The sequence below is a fragment of the Diabrotica undecimpunctata genome, unplaced genomic scaffold (genome assembly GCF_040954645.1).
Source record: "Diabrotica undecimpunctata isolate CICGRU unplaced genomic scaffold, icDiaUnde3 ctg00003221.1, whole genome shotgun sequence".
Classification (NCBI taxonomy): Eukaryota; Metazoa; Arthropoda; class Insecta; order Coleoptera; family Chrysomelidae; genus Diabrotica; species Diabrotica undecimpunctata.
The window spans coordinates 3,781-12,467 of NW_027314418.1; the positions used below are offsets into that span (position 1 = coordinate 3,781).

At 34.8% G+C, this 8,687-nt stretch overlaps 1 long non-coding RNA gene across 1 annotated transcript; it reads left to right on the plus strand.

The window, feature by feature from the left end:
• The first annotated feature begins 280 nt into the window (after window positions 1-280).
• On the plus strand, window positions 281-8,072 carry LOC140432203 (uncharacterized). Its single transcript, XR_011949773.1, has 3 exons — window positions 281-449; window positions 4,202-4,348; window positions 7,941-8,072. It is a non-coding gene; the product is annotated as an uncharacterized lncRNA (long non-coding RNA).
• Window positions 8,073-8,687: the final 615 nt, after the last annotated feature.

An 8,687-nucleotide genomic window follows, 5' to 3' on the forward strand; every position in this document is an offset into this window, starting at 1 on the left:
CTTAATTATAAAATTCTATATTTTATATTTTTTTCTGATTCAAGTTTTATTTATTTTTTAAATATATTTCAAAATCATATTATCATATTAACATATCATATCATATTAACATAAATCATATTAACAAAATATAGTATTTACAAATACTACATTGTACATTTTCATATTCAATATTGCATATTGAAGTCCGACTCTGTGTACCCAATAATAACCACCACATCCACCTCTTGCTATAAACATCCGTCCCATCTCTAATGAAACGTTATGGAATACCTCGCCCTGGAACACGGAACGCGCAAAATTGCCATATTTTTTAGTTGATGTTTTGTTTACATACTTTGTGGTACATTCATTTTAATACGTTTTGAAGTGAACAAAAAAGTTTCATGAAAATTCAAATGAATGTGACTTTACGTCAAGTTTGTGTTACTATTGGTGTTCTTCATCTGGTAAAACTTTTTTAAGTTACTTGTCTTGTTGAAAATAATTTCATAACCTCAATAAATAGATTTAATTTAATAGAGGTGGGAATGTAAAGTTGCTAATGTTTTTTTAAATTTAGTTTTTCACAATTTCATATTTTTTGTTAACATATCAGTTAATAATTAAGTTTTTGAATCACAGAGCTCGGCAAAATATGTTATCTAAAATGTCTTGTTTCCAAGGGCATGCGGTGAAATTTAAAAAAAGGGAAGCAATTTATAAAAAAAATGTAAAAACTCACCTATTTATAATGTAATTCAATTCTTCTAGGATTTTTCGCAAACTCGTCTATAACCTCATTGTAAAAACTTGGATATTGACGCGCTATCTCAGAGTGATTATTTTCAATTGCCGAAAAGGGAAACATTAGAGACTCGAACTTGTCCTGTCAAGTTTCTTAAGTAAGTCTTTATTCGTTTTAGTTTTGAAAAACTGTGTTCTACAGAGGCACTCACATAATTTCACTACCTCCGAATATGCTTTGTCCAAAGAAGTTGTTTTTAAAAACGTTAGTAATTCACTGGCATTATTTTTTGTGTCAATGTCCTCAGTTTCGTATTGTCCATAAAGTGTGTTTTTAAATGCATTAAAATTGCACAGCCCAAGAAAGTCTAGGTGATCAAAATTCTTAAACATATTTTCCATTTGTTGGTATATTGGGTCTAAAATCTGATAATATATAGTCGGCGGTAGATTCAACATCTCCAACATCAGTGCGTATGCGTTTCCTTTTAGGCTCAAAACTTCTTGCCATCATATTATTCCAGCATTTTTCAAAGTCATCTCTCTTTTTGTTAATAACATCTTTAAATTCGTTAATTTTGTTTATAAACAAGCCAATATCGTTTATCTTGCATTGTAATACATTAAATAAATTATCTGAGAATGGAAATATTTCAGAAAAAGGCAAGATTAAAAAGTAAAATTAAAATCTTTTTTAAACTATCCAAAAATCCTCTCGAGCTATTTATGGTTTCTGTATTCCACTTTTTACCATTCTCCAAAACACTCTCAAATAATTCAGTTAAAGAATCGCGGTGTTCTAAGACTGTTAATAGTTGTTGTTAGACCGTTGTAATTGAATCGCGTCACTGCAACTTTTGGTAGTTTTCGTTTTACAATTGTTATATTATACAGTTGTATAATGTAATTTAATATTGTAAGTTTGAGCTCGTTTAGAGAAAGAGAAAGAAAGCAGCCATTCCACTTAAAGTTTCAAAAAAGACTTTGCATTCTTTGATCTGTATGACCGATTGGGATAAAATTAAGTTTACTTTGTGGGCAAAACAGTGTATAAATATCGCACTAGGACATGTTTCTCGCACTTTCAATGGTAGTCCCCCAAATGCTCAGCCATAACCGCAGCGCCATCATAACTTTTGGTAATTAGCTTGTCATTACCATTAATGGATTTTAAAAGTTCACAAACAATTTTATATATTGCGTGTGCCGTTCTATCTTCTGATACATTTATAAAACCTAAAAATCCTTCCTGCACATTCCGTCTGTATTAACAATTCGTACTATTGCAGTACTATCGTAATATAACATCCAATGCTGAACGTAGGCCTCCCGTAAAATTTTCCACCTATTTCTATCTTGAGCTTCTTGCATCCAGTTTGTGGTGATGCGCTTAATATCATCCGTCCATTTAGTCGGTGGTCGTCCTCTGCTTCGATATGCCTCTTGCCTTGGCCGCCATTCCAGAATCTTTCTGGTCCATCTATCATCCGTTAATCTGGCAACATGTCCGACCCAAGCCCATTTAGCCATGGCTATTTTGACGTGACAACGTCTTAAATTAGACCTCCGTGGCTCGGAGTCATTCATGAAAAAGTGTAACGCCCGCTCACGTCTGTTACAGTGAGTCACCGAACGAGAGAGAGGCACGCCGGACCGGCGAATGCCTTGCGTCTCTCTCCCACTCAAACATGATCGGTCCGCTGCGCGCGCAGCACTAGAGAATTAGGCGCGTTGAATCGGTGCGTGCTTCCGTGCTTGTGTCTCTGTCTTTCTCGAGCGTTCTTGGCGTTCAAGACACATTACAGCAGAAACACTTCCTTTCATTTCATATTTCTCCTATCATCGTCCTATCCTCAACGAAATCACTCAAATAGAAATTAGTTAAGTTTAAGTTTACATGTACAATGTTTTAGTAAACAAAATATATTTCTATAGTTAAAATTTGTGCAATTCTTATTTTCATTCAATTCCTTGTTCCTATTGTGCAATTTAATAATATTCATATCAATAAATATTCTACCGAGAAAAAGACGTTGTCACGTAAAATCTTCGCCCGTAAAACCGACTTTACAGGCAACCGATTTTTTTTTCAACTGCATCTGTGACTCCGTCGTTTCACTACCTTATGAAAATTGTTTAAATCGCCAAAACCACTGATTCCATCCCGAAATAACTCCGACTACCAATGTAGAATTACGAATAGGAAAGCTAAAGATATGCGCTTAAAAGGCTGCTTATAATGTGTGTTAGTTTAAATTACTTTTTGTTAAATATTCCCAGTTACTCAGCTAGTACGCTATTACTATTGAAACCTAGAGAAGCGATGCATCTCTTGCTTCCATATACCGCACTACCCTGCTTGTTTCATAAAAATTAATAAATTTGAGTAATGTAGTTCATTATTCGTCAACCGGACCCCCGCCGGTAGCTTACAGCTCTGCACTACGTAGAAATATGTATGTTCTGTAAAATTAACAGGCTAGAAAATGCTAATAATAAAAAAGAAATAAGTCTTAATCGGTTTCACTAGAATTTAACAAATGTCTAAATTATTATTTTAAACTATTAGTTCATAAAATTTGGTAGTCTTATCTAGATTTATAGATTTATGATGCTTAAACTGCGGTTTAAATCTTTTTCTGTGTTGTCTGCGCTTCATCGCCAAATGTTGACTCCTTTACAGTAGTTCCTCTTTATTTTCGAAAGTATGGCCTTCAATGAGGTGCACTTTCCGGATGATTCGGATGTCATTTTCATATTATTTGTTGCTGTGATTGTTGAAGGTTAATGCGATTAAGTATGTTAAGTATACGAATAAGGATTATTAGTTCGTTAGTTTCTACACTGTAACAATCCCACGGTATTCCACAGCATGGGAAGTATTGGGCCCGGCGCATATTAAACACAGCCGAGACCCAGCACACGCTGGCGAAATGCGGGAACAGTTTTGTGGAGCACGGTTAGAAGCGATGCACGGGTCGCCCGTGGCCCCGCCGTGTGTTGAGCTTCGGCTGGGTTCAATATCTACCACGCCTCATCCTGTGGTGGCCATCTATTTCGCCGTGCAATTTTTCATCATCCACCGACATGCTGATACGGTATTTACCGAGCAGGTTTCCACGAGCTAGTATTGTTTATGGATTCATGCAGCAGCTCTGGGCAGTTACTACTACCATTTTCTCAAATAGTCAATAATTTGTATTTATCCATCCACACTGCCCCGCATTATCTTACGCCAGAGTTTTCCCCGCATCAAATTTTCGCCTTAAATCAGCGCGGAAATAAAGTTGGTCAACGTCTTTTAAAGCGGAAATAAAGTTGGTGAGCGTCTTTTGCCTATACGCTGAGAATAATTATTGTTGACATATGTGTCGTCATATGTCCATCATAGATCCATCCATCCTTTTTAGATCCATCATTAATTGTTATCTATTATTGATGGATCTACCATCAATAATCAGAAGTTTTTTTACAGATTATAATAGGTTTACGAATATACGAGAGGATATGGGAAATCATAACATTAGAAGAACCATTTCTTATTGAAGACCATACTGGCATACTGACGTCATACGGAATCCAAATATTTATAGCATGTCTCTTAATTTATGGATCTGTAGCTGTAAGTAATTACTAGTTCTTATTATTTACTTTTATGTGTTAGTGTAAGGCCATGAATTATGTTTCACCCAATTATGAGCACAGTCAAAGATCGGTATTGGGAAACCCCCAAAAATATTGGAAAATGACTTTTACAGTCTCCAAAAACACATAGGGCGAGCAACGGAAAGAAATTAAGCAATTACTGTCTCATCAAATAACGAGGAACATCATGAACTGTTTGGCTTATACAGGATGTTAGTAAATAAGTGCTACAAACTTCATGGGATAATTCGGCATGAAAAATAATAAGAATTTGTCAGATAAATTGTTCTTGGCGAAATCCGTATTTCCGTTTCTCTTTTGACATTCATATCGGTCTTTCCATTTAGTCCTTCTTTCCCTATTATGAGCATACCATTACTGTTTTTTTGGGATTCAAATTCAAATTCAAAACAGTGGCGCTCATTTTTTGAACAATCGTTTTTTTCATTTTTTTTTTGTTTATATGTTTCTCGTGTTCCGAACTTCCCTAAACGACACCGTCCATCTTCTACAATGCCTGAGCAATGATGTCCTAAGCAATGATGTCCTGAGCCTACAAGATGCAGATGCAGAAACAATCAAGTTACTTAATGAAGAAAATCTAGACATTATTGTGAAGCTCTTTAAAGATATCTACGATTCCAAAAGCTTGGCGCCGCCGTACATTTACCGCCACGTGTAGAATTCTGCAAGAACCACCAGTTAATAAGTCTAATGAGCCACTTTTTAAAACTTTTTTTGAGAATAAGCCACAAAGATTATGTTTAAATTCAAATAGAGTTGTGTAAATAAATCGATACATTTCTCCTTCCTGTCCACTTCGATTCTTATAGCATCGGTCAGAAATTGGATTTCGCTACCGCTAGCGTAAGAGGCAATGAGATGGCAGACAAAAGATTTCGAAAAATAGTGTAAAAACCATTGAATTTACCGGTAACTCTAACCTTTAGTTTCTTTAAACCCATGTTATGTTTTTGATTGTTTATTGCAACCACTTAATTTAATTATAATTTAATTATTGTTTGCACCTATGAGTTAAAGTTCATTTATCTCGCCAGGTCTATCGAAGGAAATATAGTTGATATCAATTTAATTATTTAAGAAATCTGAAGAAGTCAGTGGTTGGAGTCAGTTTGTACAGAATTGTTTTGTTTCATCGATTATGAGAAAGCATTCGATAACGTAAAACACGAACTAATTATAAAATATCTACAAGAGTTCTGATTAGATGCCAATGATATAAGGGTTATCTAAAATAGAGTACGTTTTCAAAAGTTCATTAAAATGGAAGATTTCTCAATAAAAAAGGGAGTAGGAAAAGGTTGTATACTTTCTCCAATGTTGTAATTGGAGAGAGAAGGTTTTGTCCAATTTTTTGTAGAAAAATCATTCGCAGAAACAGGGGCAGACTCTAATACGGATATTAAAGCAAAACGCATGTTTATTAACAAAATTAAGTGTGCCGATGACACACTGATCAATGATCATGATCTAGCAATGATCTAGCTCTTGAAGTGAAGCTTTGGGTTTAAAAATAAATATAAAGAAGACAAAATCAAGGATTATAGGACGAAACAATTACTCAAGTGCAAAGATATATGTAGCTAGAGAAGAAATCGAGCTAGCTAGGCAATTTAAATACTTGGGTTGTCTACTAAACGACAGTTGGAATCCTGAGACTTAAAAAAAGAGCAGAGTAGGACAAGCCAGAAAGGCTTTTTTGAAGCTTCGTAAATTTCTGACTGATTGCAATTTGGATTTCAACCTGAGATTTAAAATGCTAAGGTGTTACTTTTGGTCTGTTCTCTTGTACGGAATGAAAGCATGGACATTAAAGACCACATATGGTGCCTGCGCCGAATCTAGAATCGCCTGCGCAGAAATTCACAGCACCTTAAGAAGAAGAAGATGACCCAAATAACGAATGAGTCAGTACAAAGTAAACTAAATATCTTGAAAATACTAAGAACGTAAGTAGCAAAACAGATAAGAAGCTATTTTGGGCCTCCATGGAAAGGTCGAAGATAAAAGAGATAGCGGCACCTCTTCCATAACATACACGGACCAAATTGTCGTAACTAAAGATGTTCAGCTATCAAAATCTGCAATAATGCCAGAGAATAGATAAAAGTGAAGTAATATCGGGAAGAATAGTTTTAACTACTAAAAAAAATCCAATCGCTTAACATTATTAATTCAGGACGAGAGCTTCAAATATTTGTTCAAATGTCTCTTATATTATTTACACTTGATAAAATTTCGATACAGACACAGTCATTCCCAGTCTTGATCTAAAATTAGAAATAATTACCTATTTATAACTATATTGTATATTTTTATTGCAATATTCATTGCTAGCAATATGTTCGCTGAATTATATTAATCACAAAGGCAGGTAATATCCTTATATTGTATCACTCCCAAGGTTTCAAGTTATCTGGCTTCATAGATGAATTCAATAATCCATAAAGTAAACGTTTCTGAGAATAGGCATGATTATTGATTAGTTTTCACGTGGGGGTATCATTCAGTAAATATTAAAAACGTTATCTAAATCCGTACAAGGTAACGTTGTGTCGACACAATAACGGTTTAAAAAAATTGGTTTCGTATTGAATTATTAATTGAATAGAAAATTATGTAAATGAGAAAATCGGTACTTCACATTATTTTAGGAAATATAGAAATATGTAATGAATATACAAACTAGAAGAGAAATAAATGGAAGATTTAAGATAAAGAAGGATAAAAAAATGGTTAACGAATCAATGCATTGAAATAGAAAATTATAGTAGAAAATATGACAGTTTTAATATGCAAAAAATGGAAGAAATAAAAGATACTAAAAATGGTGCATTATTAGAGATGTAATATCCTTCATAAAAATAGGTAGGCTTAGATGGGCTGGACATGTGTCAAGAGCAAATGAAAATTACCCACCCAGACGAACTCTATTATCGGTCCCAGCGGGAAATAGGAGTAGAGGCAGACCACGACTGAGATGGAGGGACGGTGTGGACGAGGACGCAAGGAAAATCGGCACGGCAAATTGGCAACGGTTGGTGTTGAACAGAAACGACTGGCGAAATAGACTGGGGAAGGTCAAGGCTCAACTAGAGCTGTAGCACCACTGATGATGATGATGAAAATGGTGCATTATGGAACACTCAAAGATAATGACAGTCATTGTCATTAAATACGTTAAACATTAAAATTTATACTGTGGAAAGAATACATAACGAGATCCTTTTATCATCATCAGTGGCATTACAGCTCGTTATGAGCCTTCTTCAGAATAATCCTCCATTCACCCTTGTCTCCCTTAGCCCTTTCCCATACTCTAACTCCAATAGATTTTAAATTGTCCTGAAAGTTGCCGTGATACCTTGGCCTACATATTGAGGAAGTTTCGGCTACCCTCTGGCTCGTTGTCCCCCGGCTCGCTGTAAGAGTGTCTAGCTCTCAATGCCATACAGCAATGAGGAGTATATGTAGCAGTGTATTAATCTGATTTTAACGTTTAATGTAATATCTCTATTAATATTTGTAAACAACTTTGATTTTTTTAGGAAAGCCTCAATTTTACGTTGCCATGGTTATTAGTCACAGCTCCGGCATTTGTTCTGGGAAGTCTATATGCGGCAGTTGTTGTTTATAAGGAAGAGTCCGTGCAAATATTTTGTAATTTCTTGGCAGTGTGTAAGTATCTAATTTCGAAAGTTTTAATTTTGTAAATCAATACAATTCCTATTTAATTACAAAAATACATATCATTAAATTATTAACACCTTCATAGTCAAATGGGAAATGTGTGTTCTTAGGTTTGTTAATTGTTTAGATAAACGTGAAAAACAATTTCACAATTGATTACGGCTAGTTTGATGAAATTTAATTAAATAACCAAAGACAATATTTACTTTAAATTACCACGATGCCCATTACATATCAGTGGTTAATAATAGCACTACAATGCAATTTTCTCTATTTTCTCCACTACTCTATAATAATAAAGCATATCTTTTTATCCGGGCCTTGCAGCTTTAAAATAGGCAGTTTTTCCTTTAATTTGAGCTATTATAAAGTTATTTTACTCAAAAGGTCTTCTTCTTCAGCCTTCATTCATCCATTGTTGGACATAGGCCTCCTCCAATTGTTTCCACGCTCCCCTATCTTTTGCAATTCTCATCCATTGCTTTCCAGCTACAGCTGTTATATCGTCTATCCATCTCTTTTTGGGTCTTCCCACGCTTCTTTTTGTTTCTCGAGGTCTCCAGAATGTCACTTTATGAGACCATCTGTTGGTGTCTTGTCTTGCT